This window comes from Gymnoscopelus braueri (assembly GCF_963280865.1).
Source record: "Gymnoscopelus braueri genome assembly, contig: SCAFFOLD_105, whole genome shotgun sequence".
Lineage (NCBI taxonomy): Eukaryota > Metazoa > Chordata > Actinopteri > Myctophiformes > Myctophidae > Gymnoscopelus > Gymnoscopelus braueri.
Window position 1 is genome coordinate 87533 of NW_027660631.1, and position 24212 is coordinate 111744.

Genomic DNA, 24212 nt, shown 5'->3' on the forward strand with positions numbered 1-24212 from the left:
CGTGCGGGGATACCTCCCCTACAACGCCAGACTCTCGGATAAGCCCGAGAGTTGTAAAGAAAAGTGTGGCGGACCGTCCAGTGAGGTCAGAGGTCAGAAAAGTGCAGTTTTCAGACAACGGTGGACACTGGACCGGCACCGGTGGACACTGCCGACACTTCTGACATACGCACGCGTGCGGGGACACCTCCCCTACAACGCCACACTCTCGGATAAGCCCGAGAGGTGTAAAAAAAAAGTGTGGCGGACCGTCCAGTGAGGTCAGAGGTCAGAAAAGTGCAGTTTTCAGACAACGGTGGACACTGGACCGGCGCCGGCGGACACTGCCGACACTTCTGACATACGCACGCGTGCGGGGACACCTCCCCTACAACGCCAGACTCTCGGATAAGCCCGAGAGGTGTAAAGAAAAGTGTGGCGGACCGTCCAGTGAGGTCAGAGGTCAGAAAAGTGCAGTTTTCAGACAACGGTGGACACTGGACCGGCGCCGGCGGACACTGCCGACACTTCTGACATACGCACGCGTGCGGGGACACCTCCCCTACAACGCCAGACTCTCGGATAAGCCCGAGAGGTGTAAAAAAAAGTGTGGCGGACCGTCCAGTGAGGTCAGAGGTCAGAAAAGTGCCGTTTTCAGACAACAGTGGACACTGGACAGGCACCGGTGGACACTGCCGACACTTCTGACATACGCACGCGTGCGGGGACACCTCCCCTACAACGCCACACTCTCGGATAAGCCCGAGAGGTGTAAAGAAAAGTGTGGCGGACCGTCCGGTGAGGTCAGAGGTCAGAAAAGTGCATTTTTCAGACAACGGTGGACACTGGACCGGCGCCGGCGGACACTGCCGACACTTCTGACATACGCACGCGTGCGGGGACACCTCCCCTACAACGCCAGACTCTCGGATAAGCCCGAGAGGTGTAAAGAAAAGTGTGGCGGACCGTCCAGTGAGGTCAGAGGTCAGAAAAGTGCCGTTTTCAGACAACAGTGGACACTGGACAGGCACCGGTGGACACTGCGACACTTCTGACATACGCACGCGTGCGGGGACACCTCCCCTACAACGCCACACTCTCGGATATGCCCGAGAGGTGTAAAGAAAAGTGTGGCGGACCGTCCAGTGAGGTCAGAGGTCAGAAAAGTGCAGTTTTCAGACAACGGTGGACACTGGACCGGCGCCGGCGGACACTGCCGACACTTCCGACATACGCACGCGTGCGGGGACACCTCCCCTACAACGCCACACTCTCGGATAAGCCCGAGAGGTGTAAAAAAAAGTGTGGCGGACCGTCCAGTGAGGTCAGAGGTCAGAAAAGTGCCGTTTTCAGACGACAGTGGACACTGGACAGGCACCGGTGGACACTGCCGACACTTCTGACATACGCACGCGTGCGGGGACACCTCCCCTACAACGCCACACTCTCGGATAAGCCCGAGAGATGTAAAGAAAAGTGTGGCGGACCGTCCAGTGAGGTCAGAGGTCAGAAAAGTGCAGTTTTCAGACAACGGTGGACACTGGACCGGCGCCGGCGGACACTGCCGACACTTCTGACATACGCACGCGTGCGGGGACACCTCCCCTACAACGCCACACTCTCGGATAAGCCCGAGAGATGTAAAAAAAGTGTGGCGGACCGTCCAGTGAGGTCAGAGGTCAGAAAAGTGCAGTTTTCAGACAACGGTGGACACTGGACCGGCGCCGGCGGACACTGCCGACACTTCTGACATACGCACGCGTGCGGGGACACCTCCCCTACAACGCCAGACTCTCGGATAAGCCCGAGAGGTGTAAAGAAAAGTGTGGCGGACCGTCCAGTGAGGTCAGAGGTCAGAAAAGTGCAGTTTTCAGACAACGGTGGACACTGGACCGGCGCCGGCGGACACTGCCGACACTTCTGACATACGCACGCGTGCGGGGACACCTCCCCTACAACGCCAGACTCTCGGATAAGCCCGAGAGGTGTAAAGAAAAGTGTGGCGGACCGTCCAGTGAGGTCAGAGGTCAGAAAAGTGCAGTTTTCAGACAACGGTGGACACTGGACCGGCGCCGGCGGACACTGCCGACACTTCTGACATACGCACGCGTGCGGGGACACCTCCCCTACAACGCCAGACTCTCGGATAAGCCCGAGAGGTGTAAAGAAAAGTGTGGCGGACCGTCCAGTGAGGTCAGAGGTCAGAAAAGTGCCGTTTTCAGACAACAGTGGACACTGGACAGGCACCGGTGGACACTGCCGACACTTCTGACATACGCACGCGTGCGGGGACACCTCCCCTACAACGCCAGACTCTCGGATAAGCCCGAGAGGTGTAAAGAAAAGTGTGGCGGACCGTCCAGTGAGGTCAGAGGTCAGAAAAGTGCCGTTTTCAGACAACAGTGGACACTGGACAGGCACCGGTGGACACTGCCGACACTTCTGACATACGCACGCGTGCGGGGACACCTCCCCTACAACGCCAGACTCTCGGATAAGCCCGAGAGGTGTAAAGAAAAGTGTGGCGGACCGTCCAGTGAGGTCAGAGGTCAGAAAAGTGCAGTTTTCAGACAACGGTGGACACTGGACCGGCGCCGGCGGACACTGCCGACACTTCTGACATACGCACGCGTGCGGGGACACCTCCCCTACAACGCCACACTCTCGGATAAGCCCGAGAGGTGTAAAGAAAAGTGTGGCGGACCGTCCAGTGAGGTCAGAGGTCAGAAAAGTGCAGTTTTCAGACAACGGTGGACATTGGACCGGCGCCGGCGGACACTGCCGACACTTCTGACATACGCACGCGTGCGGGGACACCTCCCCTACAACGCCAGACTCTCGGATAAGCCCGAGAGGTGTAAAGAAAAGTGTGGCGGACCGTCCAGTGAGGTCAGAGGTCAGAAAAGTGACGTTTTCAGACAACGGTGGACACTGGACCGGCGCCGGCGGACACTGCCGACACTTCTGACATACGCACGCGTGCGGGGACACATCCCCTACAACGCCACACTCTCGGATAAGCCCGAGAGATGTAAAAAAAAGTGTGGCGGACCGTCCAGTGAGGTCAGAGGTCAGAAAAGTGCAGTTTTCAGACAACGGTGGATACTGGACCGGCGCCGGCGGACAATGCCGACACTTCTGACACACGCACGCGTGCGGGGACACCTCCCCTACAACGCCACACTCTCGGATAAGCCCGAGAGGTGTAAAGAAAAGTGTGGCGGACCGTCCAGTGAGGTCAGAGGTCAGAAAAGTGCAGTTTTCAGACAACGGTGGACACTGGACCGGCGCCGGCGGACACTGCCGACACTTCTGACATACGCACGCGTGCGGGGACACCTCCCCTACAGCGCCACACTCTCGGATAAGCCCGAGAGATGTAAAAAAAAGTGTGGCGGACCGTCCAGTGAGGTCAGAGGTCAGAAAAGTGCAGTTTTCAGACAACGGTGGACACTGGACCGGCGCCGGCGGACACTGCCGACACTTCTGACATACGCACGCGTGCGGGGACACCTCCCCTACAACGCCAGACTCTCGGATAAGCCCGAGAGGTGTAAAGAAAAGTGTGGCGGACCGTCCAGTGAGGTCAGAGGTCAGAAAAGTGCAGTTTTCAGACAACGGTGGACACTGGACCGGCGCCGGCGGACACTGCCGACACTTCTGACATACGCACGCGTGCGGGGACACCTCCCCTACAACGCCACACTCTCGGATAAGCCCGAGAGGTGTAAAGAAAAGTGTGGCGGACCGTCCAGTGAGGTCAGAGGTCAGAAAAGTGCAGTTTTCAGACAACGGTGGACACTGGACCGGCGCCGGCGGACACTGCCGACACTTCTGACATACGCACGCGTGCGGGGACACCTCCCCTACAACGCCACACTCTCGGATAAGCCCGAGAGGTGTAAAAAAAAGTGTGGCGGACCGTCCAGTGAGGTCAGAGGTCAGAAAAGTGCAGTTTTCAGACAACAGTGGACACTGGACAGGCACCGGTGGACACTGCCGACACTTCTGACATACGCACGCGTGCGGGGACACCTCCCCTACAACGCCACACTCTCGGATAAGCCCGAGAGGTGTAAAGAAAAGTGTGGCGGACCGTCCAGTGAGGTCAGAGGTCAGAAAAGTGCAGTTTTCAGACAACGGTGGACACTGGACCGGCGCCGGCGGACACTGCCGACACTTCTGACATACGCACGAGTGCGGGGACACCTCCCCTACAACGCCACACTCTCGGATAAGCCCGAGAGATGTAAAAAAAAGTGTGGCGGACCGTCCAGTGAGGTCAGAGGTCAGAAAAGTGCAGTTTTCAGACAACGGTGGACACTGGACCGGCGCCGGCGGACACTGCCGACACTTCTGACATACGCACGCGTGCGGGGACACCTCCCCTACAACGCCACACTCTCGGATAAGCCCGAGAGGTGTAAAAAAAAGTGTGGCGGACCGTCCAGTGAGGTCAGAGGTCAGAAAAGTGCCGTTTTCAGACAACAGTGGACACTGGACAGGCACCGGTGGACACTGCCGACACTTCTGACATACGCACGCGTGCGGGGACACCTCCCCTACAACGCCACACTCTCGGATAAGCCCGAGAGATGTAAAGAAAAGTGTGGCGGACCGTCCAGTGAGGTCAGAGGTCAGAAAAGTGCAGTTTTCAGACAACGGTGGACACTGGACCGGCGCCGGCGGACACTGCCGACACTTCTGACATACGCACGCGTGCGGGGACACCTCCCCTACAACGCCACACTCTCGGATAAGCCCGAGAGATGTAAAGAAAAGTGTGGCGGACCGTCCAGTGAGGTCAGAGGTCAGAAAAGTGCAGTTTTCAGACAACGGTGGACACTGGACCGGCGCCGGCGGACACTGCCGACACTTCTGACATACGCACGCGTGCGGGGACACCTCCCCTACAACGCCACACTCTCGGATAAGCCCGAGAGATGTAAAGAAAAGTGTGGCGGACCGTCCAGTGAGGTCAGAGGTCAGAAAAGTGCAGTTTTCAGACAACGGTGGACACTGGACCGGCGCCAGCGGACACTGCCGACACTTCTGACATACGCACGCGTGCGGGGATACCTCCCCTACAACGCCAGACTCTCGGATAAGCCCGAGAGTTGTAAAGAAAAGTGTGGCGGACCGTCCAGTGAGGTCAGAGGTCAGAAAAGTGCAGTTTTCAGACAACGGTGGACACTGGACCGGCACCGGTGGACACTGCCGACACTTCTGACATACGCACGCGTGCGGGGACACCTCCCCTACAACGCCACACTCTCGGATAAGCCCGAGAGGTGTAAAAAAAAAGTGTGGCGGACCGTCCAGTGAGGTCAGAGGTCAGAAAAGTGCAGTTTTCAGACAACGGTGGACACTGGACCGGCGCCGGCGGACACTGCCGACACTTCTGACATACGCACGCGTGCGGGGACACCTCCCCTACAACGCCAGACTCTCGGATAAGCCCGAGAGGTGTAAAGAAAAGTGTGGCGGACCGTCCAGTGAGGTCAGAGGTCAGAAAAGTGCAGTTTTCAGACAACGGTGGACACTGGACCGGCGCCGGCGGACACTGCCGACACTTCTGACATACGCACGCGTGCGGGGACACCTCCCCTACAACGCCAGACTCTCGGATAAGCCCGAGAGGTGTAAAAAAAAGTGTGGCGGACCGTCCAGTGAGGTCAGAGGTCAGAAAAGTGCCGTTTTCAGACAACAGTGGACACTGGACAGGCACCGGTGGACACTGCCGACACTTCTGACATACGCACGCGTGCGGGGACACCTCCCCTACAACGCCACACTCTCGGATAAGCCCGAGAGGTGTAAAGAAAAGTGTGGCGGACCGTCCGGTGAGGTCAGAGGTCAGAAAAGTGCATTTTTCAGACAACGGTGGACACTGGACCGGCGCCGGCGGACACTGCCGACACTTCTGACATACGCACGCGTGCGGGGACACCTCCCCTACAACGCCAGACTCTCGGATAAGCCCGAGAGGTGTAAAGAAAAGTGTGGCGGACCGTCCAGTGAGGTCAGAGGTCAGAAAAGTGCCGTTTTCAGACAACAGTGGACACTGGACAGGCACCGGTGGACACTGCGACACTTCTGACATACGCACGCGTGCGGGGACACCTCCCCTACAACGCCACACTCTCGGATATGCCCGAGAGGTGTAAAGAAAAGTGTGGCGGACCGTCCAGTGAGGTCAGAGGTCAGAAAAGTGCAGTTTTCAGACAACGGTGGACACTGGACCGGCGCCGGCGGACACTGCCGACACTTCCGACATACGCACGCGTGCGGGGACACCTCCCCTACAACGCCACACTCTCGGATAAGCCCGAGAGGTGTAAAAAAAAGTGTGGCGGACCGTCCAGTGAGGTCAGAGGTCAGAAAAGTGCCGTTTTCAGACGACAGTGGACACTGGACAGGCACCGGTGGACACTGCCGACACTTCTGACATACGCACGCGTGCGGGGACACCTCCCCTACAACGCCACACTCTCGGATAAGCCCGAGAGATGTAAAGAAAAGTGTGGCGGACCGTCCAGTGAGGTCAGAGGTCAGAAAAGTGCAGTTTTCAGACAACGGTGGACACTGGACCGGCGCCGGCGGACACTGCCGACACTTCTGACATACGCACGCGTGCGGGGACACCTCCCCTACAACGCCACACTCTCGGATAAGCCCGAGAGATGTAAAAAAAGTGTGGCGGACCGTCCAGTGAGGTCAGAGGTCAGAAAAGTGCAGTTTTCAGACAACGGTGGACACTGGACCGGCGCCGGCGGACACTGCCGACACTTCTGACATACGCACGCGTGCGGGGACACCTCCCCTACAACGCCAGACTCTCGGATAAGCCCGAGAGGTGTAAAGAAAAGTGTGGCGGACCGTCCAGTGAGGTCAGAGGTCAGAAAAGTGCAGTTTTCAGACAACGGTGGACACTGGACCGGCGCCGGCGGACACTGCCGACACTTCTGACATACGCACGCGTGCGGGGACACCTCCCCTACAACGCCAGACTCTCGGATAAGCCCGAGAGGTGTAAAGAAAAGTGTGGCGGACCGTCCAGTGAGGTCAGAGGTCAGAAAAGTGCAGTTTTCAGACAACGGTGGACACTGGACCGGCGCCGGCGGACACTGCCGACACTTCTGACATACGCACGCGTGCGGGGACACCTCCCCTACAACGCCAGACTCTCGGATAAGCCCGAGAGGTGTAAAGAAAAGTGTGGCGGACCGTCCAGTGAGGTCAGAGGTCAGAAAAGTGCAGTTTTCAGACAACGGTGGACACTGGACCGGCGCCGGCGGACACTGCCGACACTTCTGACATACGCACACGTGCGGGGACACCTCCCCTACAACGCCAGACTCTCGGATAAGCCCGAGAGTTGTAAAGAAAAGTGTGGCGGACCGTCCAGTGAGGTCAGAGGTCAGAAAAGTGCAGTTTTCAGACAACGGTGGACACTGGACCAGCACCGGTGGACACTGCCGACACTTCTGACATACGCACGCGTGCGGGGACACCTCCCCTACAACGCCAGACTCTCGGATAAGCCCGAGAGGTGTAAAGAAAAGTGTGGCGGACCGTCCAGTGAGGTCAGAGGTCAGAAAAGTGCAGTTTTCAGACAACGGTGGACACTGGACCGGCGCCGGCGGACACTGCCGACACTTCTGACATACGCACGCGTGCGGGGACACCTCCCCTACAACGCCAGACTCTCGGATAAGCCCGAGAGGTGTAAAGAAAAGTGTGGCGGACCGTCCAGTGAGGTCAGAGGTCAGAAAAGTGCCGTTTTCAGACAACAGTGGACACTGGACAGGCACCGGTGGACACTGCGACACTTCTGACATACGCACGCGTGCGGGGACACCTCCCCTACAACGCCACACTCTCGGATAAGCCCGAGAGGTGTAAAGAAAAGTGTGGCGGACCGTCCAGTGAGGTCAGAGGTCAGAAAAGTGCAGTTTTCAGACAACGGTGGACACTGGACCGGCGCCGGCGGACACTGCCGACACTTCCGACATACGCACGCGTGCGGGGACACCTCCCCTACAACGCCACACTCTCGGATAAGCCCGAGAGGTGTAAAAAAAAGTGTGGCGGACCGTCCAGTGAGGTCAGAGGTCAGAAAAGTGCCGTTTTCAGACAACAGTGGACACTGGACAGGCACCGGTGGACACTGCCGACACTTCTGACATACGCACGCGTGCGGGGACACCTCCCCTACAACGCCACACTCTCGGATAAGCCCGAGAGGTGTAAAGAAAAGTGTGGCGGACCGTCCAGTGAGGTCAGAGGTCAGAAAAGTGCAGTTTTCAGACAACGGTGGACACTGGACCGGCGCCGGCGGACACTGCCGACACTTCTGACATACGCACGCGTGCGGGGACACCTCCCCTACAACGCCAGACTCTCGGATAAGCCCGAGAGGTGTAAAGAAAAGTGTGGCGGACCGTCCAGTGAGGTCAGAGGTCAGAAAAGTGCCGTTTTCAGACAACAGTGGACACTGGACAGGCACCGGTGGACACTGCCGACACTTCTGACATACGCACGCGTGCGGGGACACCTCCCCTACAACGCCAGACTCTCGGATAAGCCCGAGAGGTGTAAAGAAAAGTGTGGCGGACCGTCCAGTGAGGTCAGAGGTCAGAAAAGTGCAGTTTTCAGACAACGGTGGACACTGGACCGGCGCCGGCGGACACTGCCGACACTTCTGACATACGCACGCGTGCGGGGACACCTCCCCTACAACGCCAGACTCTCGGATAAGCCCGAGAGGTGTAAAGAAAAGTGTGGCGGACCGTCCAGTGAGGTCAGAGGTCAGAAAAGTGCAGTTTTCAGACAACGGTGGACACTGGACCGGCGCCGGCGGACACTGCCGACACTTCTGACATACGCACGCGTGCGGGGACACCTCCCCTACAACGCCAGACTCTCGGATAAGCCCGAGAGGTGTAAAGAAAAGTGTGGCGGACCGTCCAGTGAGGTCAGAGGTCAGAAAAGTGCAGTTTTCAGACAACGGTGGACACTGGACCGGCGCCGGCGGACACTGCCGACACTTCTGACATACGCACGCGTGCGGGGACACCTCCCCTACAACGCCAGACTCTCGGATAAGCCCGAGAGGTGTAAAGAAAAGTGTGGCGGACCGTCCAGTGAGGTCAGAGGTCAGAAAAGTGCCGTTTTCAGACAACAGTGGACACTGGACAGGCACCGGTGGACACTGCGACACTTCTGACATACGCACGCGTGCGGGGACACCTCCCCTACAACGCCACACTCTCGGATAAGCCCGAGAGGTGTAAAGAAAAGTGTGGCGGACCGTCCAGTGAGGTCAGAGGTCAGAAAAGTGCAGTTTTCAGACAACGGTGGACACTGGACCGGCGCCGGCGGACACTGCCGACACTTCCGACATACGCACGCGTGCGGGGACACCTCCCCTACAACGCCAGACTCTCGGATAAGCCCGAGAGGTGTAAAAAAAAGTGTGGCGGACCGTCCAGTGAGGTCAGAGGTCAGAAAAGTGCCGTTTTCAGACAACAGTGGACACTGGACAGGCACCGGTGGACACTGCCGACACTTCTGACATACGCACGCGTGCGGGGACACCTCCCCTACAACGCCACACTCTCGGATAAGCCCGAGAGGTGTAAAGAAAAGTGTGGCGGACCGTCCAGTGAGGTCAGAGGTCAGAAAAGTGCAGTTTTCAGACAACGGTGGACACTGGACCGGCGCCGGCGGACACTGCCGACACTTCTGACATACGCACGCGTGCGGGGACACCTCCCCTACAACGCCAGACTCTCGGATAAGCCCGAGAGGTGTAAAGAAAAGTGTGGCGGACCGTCCAGTGAGGTCAGAGGTCAGAAAAGTGCCGTTTTCAGACAACAGTGGACACTGGACAGGCACCGGTGGACACTGCCGACACTTCTGACATACGCACGCGTGCGGGGACACCTCCCCTACAACGCCAGACTCTCGGATAAGCCCGAGAGGTGTAAAGAAAAGTGTGGCGGACCGTCCAGTGAGGTCAGAGGTCAGAAAAGTGCAGTTTTCAGACAACGGTGGACACTGGACCGGCGCCGGCGGACACTGCCGACACTTCTGACATACGCACGCGTGCGGGGACACCTCCCCTACAACGCCACACTCTCGGATAAGCCCGAGAGGTGTAAAGAAAAGTGTGGCGGACCGTCCAGTGAGGTCAGAGGTCAGAAAAGTGCAGTTTTCAGACAACGGTGGACATTGGACCGGCGCCGGCGGACACTGCCGACACTTCTGACATACGCACGCGTGCGGGGACACCTCCCCTACAACGCCAGACTCTCGGATAAGCCCGAGAGGTGTAAAGAAAAGTGTGGCGGACCGTCCAGTGAGGTCAGAGGTCAGAAAAGTGACGTTTTCAGACAACGGTGGACACTGGACCGGCGCCGGCGGACACTGCCGACACTTCTGACATACGCACGCGTGCGGGGACACATCCCCTACAACGCCACACTCTCGGATAAGCCCGAGAGATGTAAAAAAAAGTGTGGCGGACCGTCCAGTGAGGTCAGAGGTCAGAAAAGTGCAGTTTTCAGACAACGGTGGATACTGGACCGGCGCCGGCGGACAATGCCGACACTTCTGACACACGCACGCGTGCGGGGACACCTCCCCTACAACGCCACACTCTCGGATAAGCCCGAGAGGTGTAAAGAAAAGTGTGGCGGACCGTCCAGTGAGGTCAGAGGTCAGAAAAGTGCAGTTTTCAGACAACGGTGGACACTGGACCGGCGCCGGCGGACACTGCCGACACTTCTGACATACGCACGCGTGCGGGGACACCTCCCCTACAACGCCAGACTCTCGGATAAGCCCGAGAGGTGTAAAGAAAAGTGTGGCGGACCGTCCAGTGAGGTCAGAGGTCAGAAAAGTGCAGTTTTCAGACAATGGTGGACACTGGACCGGCGCCGGCGGACACTGCCGACACTTCTGACATACGCACGCGTGCGGGGACACCTCCCCTACAACGCCACACTATCGGATAAGCCCGAGAGATGTAAAAAAAAGTGTGGCGGACCGTCCAGTGAGGTCAGAGGTCAGAAAAGTGCAGTTTTCAGACAACGGTGGACACTGGACCGGCGCCGGTGGACACTGCCGACACTTCTGACATACGCACGCGTGCGGGGACACCTTCCCTACAACGCCACACTCTCGGATAAGCCCGAGAGGTGTAAAGAAAAGTGTGGCGGACCGTCCAGTGAGGTCAGAGGTCAGAAAAGTGCAGTTTTCAGACAACGGTGGACACTGGACCGGCGCCGGCGGACACTGCCGACACTTCTGACATACGCACGCGTGCGGGGACACCTCCCCTACAACGCCACACTCTCGGATAAGCCCGAGAGGTGTAAAGAAAAGTGTGGCGGACCGTCCAGTGAGGTCAGAGGTCAGAAAAGTGCAGTTTTCAGACAACGGTGGACATTGGACCGGCGCCGGCGGACACTGCCGACACTTCTGACATACGCACGCGTGCGGGGACACCTCCCCTACAACGCCAGACTCTCGGATAAGCCCGAGAGGTGTAAAGAAAAGTGTGGCGGACCGTCCAGTGAGGTCAGAGGTCAGAAAAGTGACGTTTTCAGACAACGGTGGACACTGGACCGGCGCCGGCGGACACTGCCGACACTTCTGACATACGCACGCGTGCGGGGACACATCCCCTACAACGCCACACTCTCGGATAAGCCCGAGAGATGTAAAAAAAAGTGTGGCGGACCGTCCAGTGAGGTCAGAGGTCAGAAAAGTGCAGTTTTCAGACAACGGTGGATACTGGACCGGCGCCGGCGGACAATGCCGACACTTCTGACACACGCACGCGTGCGGGGACACCTCCCCTACAACGCCACACTCTCGGATAAGCCCGAGAGGTGTAAAGAAAAGTGTGGCGGACCGTCCAGTGAGGTCAGAGGTCAGAAAAGTGCAGTTTTCAGACAACGGTGGACACTGGACCGGCGCCGGCGGACACTGCCGACACTTCTGACATACGCACGCGTGCGGGGACACCTCCCCTACAACGCCAGACTCTCGGATAAGCCCGAGAGGTGTAAAGAAAAGTGTGGCGGACCGTCCAGTGAGGTCAGAGGTCAGAAAAGTGCAGTTTTCAGACAACGGTGGACACTGGACCGGCGCCGGTGGACACTGCCGACACTTCTGACATACGCACGCGTGCGGGGACACCTCCCCTACAACGCCACACTATCGGATAAGCCCGAGAGATGTAAAAAAAAGTGTGGCGGACCGTCCAGTGAGGTCAGAGGTCAGAAAAGTGCAGTTTTCAGACAACGGTGGACACTGGACCGGCGCCGGCGGACACTGCCGACACTTCTGACATACGCACGCGTGCGGGGACACCTCCCCTACAACGCCACACTCTCGGATAAGCCCGAGAGGTGTAAAGAAAAGTGTGGCGGACCGTCCAGTGAGGTCAGAGGTCAGAAAAGTGCAGTTTTCAGACAACGGTGGACACTGGACCGGCGCCGGCGGACACTGCCGACACTTCTGACATACGCACGCGTGCGGGGACACCTCCCCTACAACGCCAGACTCTCGGATAAGCCCGAGAGGTGTAAAGAAAAGTGTGGCGGACCGTCCAGTGAGGTCAGAGGTCAGAAAAGTGCAGTTTTCAGACAACGGTGGACACTGGACCGGCGCCGGCGGACACTGCCGACACTTCTGACATACGCACGCGTGCGGGGACACCTCCCCTACAACGCCACACTATCGGATAAGCCCGAGAGATGTAAAAAAAAGTGTGGCGGACCGTCCAGTGAGGTCAGAGGTCAGAAAAGTGCAGTTTTCAGACAACGGTGGACACTGGACCGGCGCCGGCGGACACTGCCGACACTTCTGACATACGCACGCGTGCGGGGACACCTCCCCTACAACGCCACAATCTCGGATAAGCCCGAGAGGTGTAAAGAAAAGTGTTGCGGACCGTCCAGTGAGGTCAGAGGTCAGAAAAGTGCAGTTTTCAGACAACGGTGGACACTGGACCGGCGCCGGCGGACACTGCCGACACTTCTGACATACGCACGCGTGCGGGGACACCTCCCCTACAACGCCACACTCTCGGATAAGCCCGAGAGGTGTAAAGAAAAGTGTGGCGGACCGTCCAGTGAGGTCAGAGGTCAGAAAAGTGCAGTTTTCAGACAACGGTGGACACTGGACCGGCGCCGGCGGACACTGCCGACACTTCTGACATACGCACGCGTGCGGGGACACCTCCCCTACAACGCCAGACTCTCGGATAAGCCCGAGAGGTGTAAAGAAAAGTGTGGCGGACCGTCCAGTGAGGTCAGAGGTCAGAAAAGTGCAGTTTTCAGACAACGGTGGACACTGGACCGGCGCCGGTGGACACTGCCGACACTTCTGACATACGCACGCGTGCGGGGACACCTCCCCTACAACGCCACACTATCGGATAAGCCCGAGAGATGTAAAAAAAAGTGTGGCGGACCGTCCAGTGAGGTCAGAGGTCAGAAAAGTGCAGTTTTCAGACAACGGTGGACACTGGACCGGCGCCGGCGGACACTGCCGACACTTCTGACATACGCACGCGTGCGGGGACACCTCCCCTACAACGCCACACTCTCGGATAAGCCCGAGAGGTGTAAAGAAAAGTGTGGCGGACCGTCCAGTGAGGTCAGAGGTCAGAAAAGTGCAGTTTTCAGACAACGGTGGACACTGGACCGGCGCCGGCGGACACTGCCGACACTTCTGACATACGCACGCGTGCGGGGACACCTCCCCTACAACGCCAGACTCTCGGATAAGCCCGAGAGGTGTAAAGAAAAGTGTGGCGGACCGTCCAGTGAGGTCAGAGGTCAGAAAAGTGCAGTTTTCAGACAACGGTGGACACTGGACCGGCGCCGGCGGACACTGCCGACACTTCTGACATACGCACGCGTGCGGGGACACCTCCCCTACAACGCCACACTATCGGATAAGCCCGAGAGATGTAAAAAAAAGTGTGGCGGACCGTCCAGTGAGGTCAGAGGTCAGAAAAGTGCAGTTTTCAGACAACGGTGGACACTGGACCGGCGCCGGCGGACACTGCCGACACTTCTGACATACGCACGCGTGCGGGGACACCTCCCCTACAACGCCACACTCTCGGATAAGCCCGAGAGGTGTAAAGAAAAGTGTTGCGGACCGTCCAGTGAGGTCAGAGGTCAGAAAAGTGCAGTTTTCAGACAACGGTGGACACTGGACCGGCGCCGGCGGACACTGCCGACACTTCTGACATACGCACGCGTGCGGGGACACCTCCCCTACAACGCCAGACTCTCGGATAAGCCCGAGAGGTGTAAAGAAAAGTGTGGCGGACCGTCCAGTGAGGTCAGAGGTCAGAAAAGTGCAGTTTTCAGACAACGGTGGACACTGGACCGGCGCCGGCGGACACTGCCGACACTTCTGACATACGCACGCGTGCGGGGACACCTCCCCTACAACGCCAGACTCTCGGATAAGCCCGAGAGGTGTAAAGAAAAGTGTGGCGGACCGTCCAGTGAGGTCAGAGGTCAGAAAAGTGCAGTTTTCAGACAACGGTGGACACTGGACCGGCGCCGGCGGACACTGCCGACACTTCTGACATACGCACGCGTGCGGGGACACCTCCCCTACAACGCCAGACTCTCGGATAAGCCCGAGAGGTGTAAAGAAAAGTGTGGCGGACCGTCCAGTTAGGTCAGAGGTCAGAAAAGTGCAGTTTTCAGACAACGGTGGACACTGGACCGGCGCCGGCGGACACTGCCGACACTTCTGACATACGCACGCGTGCGGGGACACCTCCCCTACAACGCCAGACTCTCGGATAAGCCCGAGAGGTGTAAAGAAAAGTGTGGCGGACCGTCCAGTGAGGTCAGAGGTCAGAAAAGTGCAGTTTTCAGACAACGGTGGACACTGGACCGGCGCCGGCGGACACTGCCGACACTTCTGACATACGCACGCGTGCGGGGACACCTCCCCTACAACGCCACACTATCGGATAAGCCCGAGAGATGTAAAAAAAAGTGTGGCGGACCGTCCAGTGAGGTCAGAGGTCAGAAAAGTGCAGTTTTCAGACAACGGTGGACACTGGACCGGCGCCGGCGGACACTGCCGACACTTCTGACATACGCACGCGTGCGGGGACACCTCCCCTACAACGCCACACTCTCGGATAAGCCCGAGAGGTGTAAAGAAAAGTGTGGCGGACCGTCCAGTGAGGTCAGAGGTCAGAAAAGTGCAGTTTTCAGACAACGGTGGACACTGGACCGGCGCCGGCGGACACTGCCGACACTTCTGACATACGCACGCGTGCGGGGACACCTCCCCTACAACGCCAGACTCTCGGATAAGCCCGAGAGGTGTAAAGAAAAGTGTGGCGGACCGTCCAGTGAGGTCAGAGGTCAGAAAAGTGCAGTTTTCAGACAACGGTGGACACTGGACCGGCGCCGGCGGACACTGCCGACACTTCTGACATACGCACGCGTGCGGGGACACCTCCCCTACAACGCCAGACTCTCGGATAAGCCCGAGAGGTGTAAAGAAAAGTGTGGCGGACCGTCCAGTGAGGTCAGAGGTCAGAAAAGTGCAGTTTTCAGACAACGGTGGACACTGGACCGGCGCCGGCGGACACTGCCGACACTTCTGACATACGCACGCGTGCGGGGACACCTCCCCTACAACGCCACACTCTCGGATAAGCCCGAGAGATGTAAAGAAAAGTGTGGCGGACCGTCCAGTGAGGTCAGAGGTCAGAAAAGTGCAGTTTTCAGACAACGGTGGACACTGGACCGGCGCCGGCGGACACTGCCGACACTTCTGACATACGCACGCGTGCGGGGACACCTCCCCTACAACGCCACACTCTCGGATAAGCCCGAGAGATGTAAAGAAAAGTGTGGCGGACCGTCCAGTGAGGTCAGAGGTCAGAAAAGTGCAGTTTTCAGACAACGGTGGACACTGGACCGGCGCCAGCGGACACTGCCGACACTTCTGACATACGCACGCGTGCGGGGACACCTCCCCTACAACGCCAGACTCTCGGATAAGCCCGAGAGTTGTAAAGAAAAGTGTGGCGGACCGTCCAGTGAGGTCAGAGGTCAGAAAAGTGCAGTTTTCAGACAACGGTGGACACTGGACCGGCACCGGTGGACACTGCCGACACTTCTGACATACGCACGCGTGCGGGGACACCTCCCCTACAACGCCACACTCTCGGATAAGCCCGAGAGGTGTAAAAAAAAAGTGTGGCGGACCGTCCAGTGAGGTCAGAGGTCAGAAAAGTGCAGTTTTCAGACAACGGTGGACACTGGACCGGCGCCGGCGGACACTGCCGACACTTCTGACATACGCACGCGTGCGGGGACACCTCCCCTACAACGCCAGACTCTCGGATAAGCCCGAGAGGTGTAAAGAAAAGTGTGGCGGACCGTCCAGTGAGGTCAGAGGTCAGAAAAGTGCAGTTTTCAGACAACGGTGGACACTGGACCGGCGCCGGCGGACACTGCCGACACTTCTGACATACGCACGCGTGCGGGGACACCTCCCCTACAACGCCAGACTCTCGGATAAGCCCGAGAGGTGTAAAGAAAAGTGTGGCGGACCGTCCAGTGAGGTCAGAGGTCAGAAAAGTGCAGTTTTCAGACAACGGTGGACACTGGACCGGCGCCGGCGGACACTGCCGACACTTCTGACATACGCACGCGTGCGGGGACACCTCCCCTACAACGCCACACTCTCGGATAAGCCCGAGAGATGTAAAGAAAAGTGTGGCGGACCGTCCAGTGAGGTCAGAGGTCAGAAAAGTGCAGTTTTCAGACAACGGTGGACACTGGACCGGCGCCGGCGGACACTGCCGACACTTCTGACATACGCACGCGTGCGGGGACACCTCCCCTACAACGCCACACTCTCGGATAAGCCCGAGAGATGTAAAGAAAAGTGTGGCGGACCGTCCAGTGAGGTCAGAGGTCAGAAAAGTGCAGTTTTCAGACAACGGTGGACACTGGACCGGCGCCAGCGGACACTGCCGACACTTCTGACATACGCACGCGTGCGGGGACACCTCCCCTACAACGCCAGACTCTCGGATAAGCCCGAGAGTTGTAAAGAAAAGTGTGGCGGACCGTCCAGTGAGGTCAGAGGTCAGAAAAGTGCAGTTTTCAGACAACGGTGGACACTGGACCGGCACCGGTGGACACTGCCGACACTTCTGACATACGCACGCGTGCGGGGACACCTCCCCTACAACGCCACACTCTCGGATAAGCCCGAGAGGTGTAAAAAAAAAGTGTGGCGGACCGTCCAGTGAGGTCAGAGGTCAGAAAAGTGCAGTTTTCAGACAACGGTGGACACTGGACCGGCGCCGGCGGACACTGCCGACACTTCTGACATACGCACGCGTGCGGGGACACCTCCCCTACAACGCCAGACTCTCGGATAAGCCCGAGAGGTGTAAAGAAAAGTGTGGCGGACCGTCCAGTGAGGTCAGAGGTCAGAAAAGTGCAGTTTTCAGACAACGGTGGACACTGGACCGGCGCCGGCGGACACTGCCGACACTTCTGACATACGCACGCGTGCGGGGACACCTCCCCTACAACGCCAGACTCTCGGATAAGCCCGAGAGGTGTAAAAAAAAGTGTGGCGGACCGTCCAGTGAGGTCAGAGGTCAGAAAAGTGCCGTTTTCAGACAACAGTGGACACTGGACAGGCACCGGTGGACACTGCCGACACTTCTGACATACGCACGCGTGCGGGGACACCTCCCCTACAACGCCACACTCTCGGATAAGCCCGAGAGGTGTAAAGAAAAGTGTGGCGGACCGTCCAGTGAGGTCAGAGGTCAGAAAAGTGCATTTTTCAGACAACGGTGGACACTGGACCGGCGCCGGCGGACACTGCCGACACTTCTGACATACGCACGCGTGCGGGGACACCTCCCCTACAACGCCAGACTCTCGGATAAGCCCGAGAGGTGTAAAGAAAAGTGTGGCGGACCGTCCAGTGAGGTCAGAGGTCAGAAAAGTGCCGTTTTCAGACAACAGTGGACACTGGACAGGCACCGGTGGACACTGCGACACTTCCGACATACGCACGCGTGCGGGGACACCTCCCCTACAACGCCACACTCTCGGATAAGCCCGAGAGGTGTAAAAAAAAGTGTGGCGGACCGTCCAGTGAGGTCAGAGGTCAGAAAAGTGCCGTTTTCAGACAACAGTGGACACTGGACAGGCACCGGTGGACACTGCCGACACTTCTGACATACGCACGCGTGCGGGGACACCTCCCCTACAACGCCACACTCTCGGATAAGCCCGAGAGGTGTAAAGAAAAGTGTGGCGGACCGTCCAGTGAGGTCAGAGGTCAGAAAAGTGCAGTTTTCAGACAACGGTGGACACTGGACCGGCGCCGGCGGACACTGCCGACACTTCTGACATACGCACGCGTGCGGGGACACCTCCCCTACAACGCCAGACTCTCGGATAAGCCCGAGAGGTGTAAAGAAAAGTGTGGCGGACCGTCCAGTGAGGTCAGAGGTCAGAAAAGTGCCGTTTTCAGACAACAGTGGACACTGGACAGGCACCGGTGGACACTGCCGACACTTCTGACATACGCACGCGTGCGGGGACACCTCCCCTACAACGCCAGACTCTCGGATAAGCCCGAGAGGTGTAAAGAAAAGTGTGGCGGACCGTCCAGTGAGGTCAGAGGTCAGAAAAGTGCAGTTTTCAGACAACGGTGGACACTGGACCGGCGCCGGCGGACACTGCCGACACTTCTGACATACGCACGCGTGCGGGGACACCTCCCCTACAACGCCACACTCTCGGATAAGCCCGAGAGGTGTAAAGAAAAGTGTGGCGGACCGTCCAGTGAGGTCAGAGGTCAGAAAAGTGCAGTTTTCAGACAACGGTGGACATTGGACCGGCGCCGGCGGACACTGCCGACACTTCTGACATACGCACGCGTGCGGGGACACCTCCCCTACAACGCCAGACTCTCGGATAAGCCCGAGAGGTGTAAAGAAAAGTGTGGCGGACCGTCCAGTGAGGTCAGAGGTCAGAAAAGTGACGTTTTCAGACAACGGTGGACACTGGACCGGCGCCGGCGGACACTGCCGACACTTCTGACATACGCACGCGTGCGGGGACACATCCCCTACAACGCCACACTCTCGGATAAGCCCGAGAGATGTAAAAAAAAGTGTGGCGGACCGTCCAGTGAGGTCAGAGGTCAGAAAAGTGCAGTTTTCAGACAACGGTGGATACTGGACCGGCGCCGGCGGACAATGCCGACACTTCTGACACACGCACGCGTGCGGGGACACCTCCCCTACAACGCCACACTCTCGGATAAGCCCGAGAGGTGTAAAGAAAAGTGTGGCGGACCGTCCAGTGAGGTCAGAGGTCAGAAAAGTGCAGTTTTCAGACAACGGTGGACACTGGACCGGCGCCGGCGGACACTGCCGACACTTCTGACATACGCACGCGTGCGGGGACACCTCCCCTACAACGCCAGACTCTCGGATAAGCCCGAGAGGTGTAAAGAAAAGTGTGGCGGACCGTCCAGTGAGGTCAGAGGTCAGAAAAGTGCAGTTTTCAGACAATGGTGGACACTGGACCGGCGCCGGCGGACACTGCCGACACTTCTGACATACGCACGCGTGCGGGGACACCTCCCCTACAACGCCACACTATCGGATAAGCCCGAGAGATGTAAAAAAAAGTGTGGCGGACCGTCCAGTGAGGTCAGAGGTCAGAAAAGTGCAGTTTTCAGACAACGGTGGACACTGGACCGGCGCCGGTGGACACTGCCGACACTTCTGACATACGCACGCGTGCGGGGACACCTCCCCTACAACGCCACACTCTCGGATAAGCCCGAGAGGTGTAAAGAAAAGTGTGGCGGACCGTCCAGTGAGGTCAGAGGTCAGAAAAGTGCAGTTTTCAGACAACGGTGGACACTGGACCGGCGCCGGCGGACACTGCCGACACTTCTGACATACGCACGCGTGCGGGGACACCTCCCCTACAACGCCACACTCTCGGATAAGCCCGAGAGGTGTAAAGAAAAGTGTGGCGGACCGTCCAGTGAGGTCAGAGGTCAGAAAAGTGCAGTTTTCAGACAACGGTGGACATTGGACCGGCGCCGGCGGACACTGCCGACACTTCTGACATACGCACGCGTGCGGGGACACCTCCCCTACAACGCCAGACTCTCGGATAAGCCCGAGAGGTGTAAAGAAAAGTGTGGCGGACCGTCCAGTGAGGTCAGAGGTCAGAAAAGTGACGTTTTCAGACAACGGTGGACACTGGACCGGCGCCGGCGGACACTGCCGACACTTCTGACATACGCACGCGTGCGGGGACACATCCCCTACAACGCCACACTCTCGGATAAGCCCGAGAGGTGTAAAGAAAAGTGTGGCGGACCGTCCAGTGAGGTCAGAGGTCAGAAAAGTGCAGTTTTCAGACAACGGTGGACACTGGACCGGCGCCGGCGGACACTGCCGACACTTCTGACATACGCACGCGTGCGGGGACACCTCCCCTACAACGCCAGACTCTCGGATAAGCCCGAGAGGTGTAAAGAAAAGTGTGGCGGACCGTCCAGTGAGGTCAGAGGTCAGAAAAGTGCAGTTTTCAGACAACGGTGGACACTGGACCGGCGCCGGTGGACACTGCCGACACTTCTGACATACGCACGCGTGCGGGGACACCTCCCCTACAACGCCACACTATCGGATAAGCCCGAGAGATGTAAAAAAAAGTGTGGCGGACCGTCCAGTGAGGTCAGAGGTCAGAAAAGTGCAGTTTTCAGACAACGGTGGACACTGGACCGGCGCCGGCGGACACTGCCGACACTTCTGACATACGCACGCGTGCGGGGACACCTCCCCTACAACGCCACACTCTCGGATAAGCCCGAGAGGTGTAAAGAAAAGTGTGGCGGACCGTCCAGTGAGGTCAGAGGTCAGAAAAGTGCAGTTTTCAGACAACGGTGGACACTGGACCGGCGCCGGCGGACACTGCCGACACTTCTGACATACGCACGCGTGCGGGGACACCTCCCCTACAACGCCAGACTCTCGGATAAGCCCGAGAGGTGTAAAGAAAAGTGTGGCGGACCGTCCAGTGAGGTCAGAGGTCAGAAAAGTGCAGTTTTCAGACAACGGTGGACACTGGACCGGCGCCGGCGGACACTGCCGACACTTCTGACATACGCACGCGTGCGGGGACACCTCCCCTACAACGCCACACTATCGGATAAGCCCGAGAGATGTAAAAAAAAGTGTGGCGGACCGTCCAGTGAGGTCAGAGGTCAGAAAAGTGCAGTTTTCAGACAACGGTGGACACTGGACCGGCGCCGGCGGACACTGCCGACACTTCTGACATACGCACGCGTGCGGGGACACCTCCCCTACAACGCCACACTCTCGGATAAGCCCGAGAGGTGTAAAGAAAAGTGTTGCGGACCGTCCAGTGAGGTCAGAGGTCAGAAAAGTGCAGTTTTCAGACAACGGTGGACACTGGACCGGCGCCGGCGGACACTGCCGACACTTCTGACATACGCACGCGTGCGGGGACACCTCCCCTACAACGCCAGACTCTCGGATAAGCCCGAGAGGTGTAAAGAAAAGTGTGGCGGACCGTCCAGTGAGGTCAGAGGTCAGAAAAGTGCAGTTTTCAGACAACGGTGGACACTGGACCGGCGCCGGCGGACACTGCCGACACTTCTGACATACGCACGCGTGCGGGGACACCTCCCCTACAACGCCAGACTCTCGGATAAGCCCGAGAGGTGTAAAGAAAAGTGTGGCGGACCGTCCAGTGAGGTCAGAGGTCAGAAAAGTGCAGTTTTCAGACAACGGTGGACACTGGACCGGCGCCGGCGGACACTGCCGACACTTCTGACATACGCACGCGTGCGGGGACACCTCCCCTACAACGCCAGACTCTCGGATAAGCCCGAGAGGTGTAAAGAAAAGTGTGGCGGACCGTCCAGTTAGGTCAGAGGTCAGAAAAGTGCAGTTTTCAGACAACGGTGGACACTGGACCGGCGCCGGCGGACACTGCCGACACTTCTGACATACGCACGCGTGCGGGGACACCTCCCCTACAACGCCAGACTCTCGGATAAGCCCGAGAGGTGTAAAGAAAAGTGTGGCGGACCGTCCAGTGAGGTCAGAGGTCAGAAAAGTGCAGTTTTCAGACAACGGTGGACACTGGACCGGCGCCGGCGGACACTGCCGACACTTCTGACATACGCACGCGTGCGGGGACACCTCCCCTACAACGCCACACTATCGGATAAGCCCGAGAGATGTAAAAAAAAGTGTGGCGGACCGTCCAGTGAGGTCAGAGGTCAGAAAAGTGCAGTTTTCAGACAACGGTGGACACTGGACCGGCGCCGGCGGACACTGCCGACACTTCTGACATACGCACGCGTGCGGGGACACCTCCCCTACAACGCCACACTCTCGGATAAGCCCGAGAGGTGTAAAGAAAAGTGTGGCGGACCGTCCAGTGAGGTCAGAGGTCAGAAAAGTGCCGTTTTCAGACAACAGTGGACACTGGACAGGCACCGGTGGACACTGCCGACACTTCTGACATACGCACGCGTGCGGGGACACCTCCCCTACAACGCCACACTCTCGGATAAGCCCGAGAGGTGTAAAGAAAAGTGTGGCGGACCGTCCAGTGAGGTCAGAGGTCAGAAAAGTGCAGTTTTCAGACAACGGTGGACACTGGACCGGCGCCGGCGGACACTGCCGACACTTCTGACATACGCACGCGTGCGGGGACACCTCCCCTACAACGCCAGACTCTCGGATAAGCCCGAGAGGTGTAAAGAAAAGTGTGGCGGACCGTCCAGTGAGGTCAGAGGTCAGAAAAGTGCCGTTTTCAGACAACAGTGGACACTGGACAGGCACCGGTGGACACTGCCGACACTTCTGACATACGCACGCGTGCGGGGACACCTCCCCTACAACGCCACACTCTCGGATAAGCCCGAGAGGTGTAAAGAAAAGTGTGGCGGACCGTCCAGTGAGGTCAGAGGTCAGAAAAGTGCAGTTTTCAGACAACGGTGGACACTGGACCGGCGCCGGCGGACACTGCCGACACTTCTGACATACGCACGCGTGCGGGGACACCTCCCCTACAACGCCAGACTCTCGGATAAGCCCGAGAGGTGTAAAGAAAAGTGTGGCGGACCGTCCAGTGAGGTCAGAGGTCAGAAAAGTGCAGTTTTCAGACAACGGTGGACACTGGACCGGCGCCGGCGGACACTGCCGACACTTCTGACATACGCACGCGTGCGGGGACACCTCCCCTACAACGCCACACTATCGGATAAGCCCGAGAGATGTAAAAAAAAGTGTGGCGGACCGTCCAGTGAGGTCAGAGGTCAGAAAAGTGCAGTTTTCAGACAACGGTGGACACTGGACCGGCGCCGGCGGACACTGCCGACACTTCTGACATACGCACGCGTGCGGGGACACCTCCCCTACAACGCCACACTCTCGGATAAGCCCGAGAGGTGTAAAGAAAAGTGTGGCGGACCGTCCAGTGAGGTCAGAGGTCAGAAAAGTGCAGTTTTCAGACAACGGTGGACACTGGACCGGCGCCGGCGGACACTGCCGACACTTCTGACATACGCACGCGTGCGGGGACACCTCCCCTACAACGCCAGACTCTCGGATAAGCCCGAGAGGTGTAAAGAAAAGTGTGGCGGACCGTCCAGTGAGGTCAGAGGTCAGAAAAGTGCAGTTTTCAGACAACGGTGGACACTGGACCGGCGCCGGCGGACACTGCCGACACTTCTGACATACGCACGCGTGCGGGGACACCTCCCCTACAACGCCAGACTCTCGGATAAGCCCGAGAGGTGTAAAGAAAAGTGTGGCGGACCGTCCAGTGAGGTCAGAGGTCAGAAAAGTGCAGTTTTCAGACAACGGTGGACACTGGACCGGCGCCGGCGGACACTGCCGACACTTCTGACATACGCACGCGTGCGGGGACACCTCCCCTACAACGCCAGACTCTCGGATAAGCCCGAGAGGTGTAAAGAAAAGTGTGGCGGACCGTCCAGTTAGGTCAGAGGTCAGAAAAGTGCAGTTTTCAGACAACGGTGGACACTGGACCGGCGCCGGCGGACACTGCCGACACTTCTGACATACGCACGCGTGCGGGGACACCTCCCCTACAACGCCA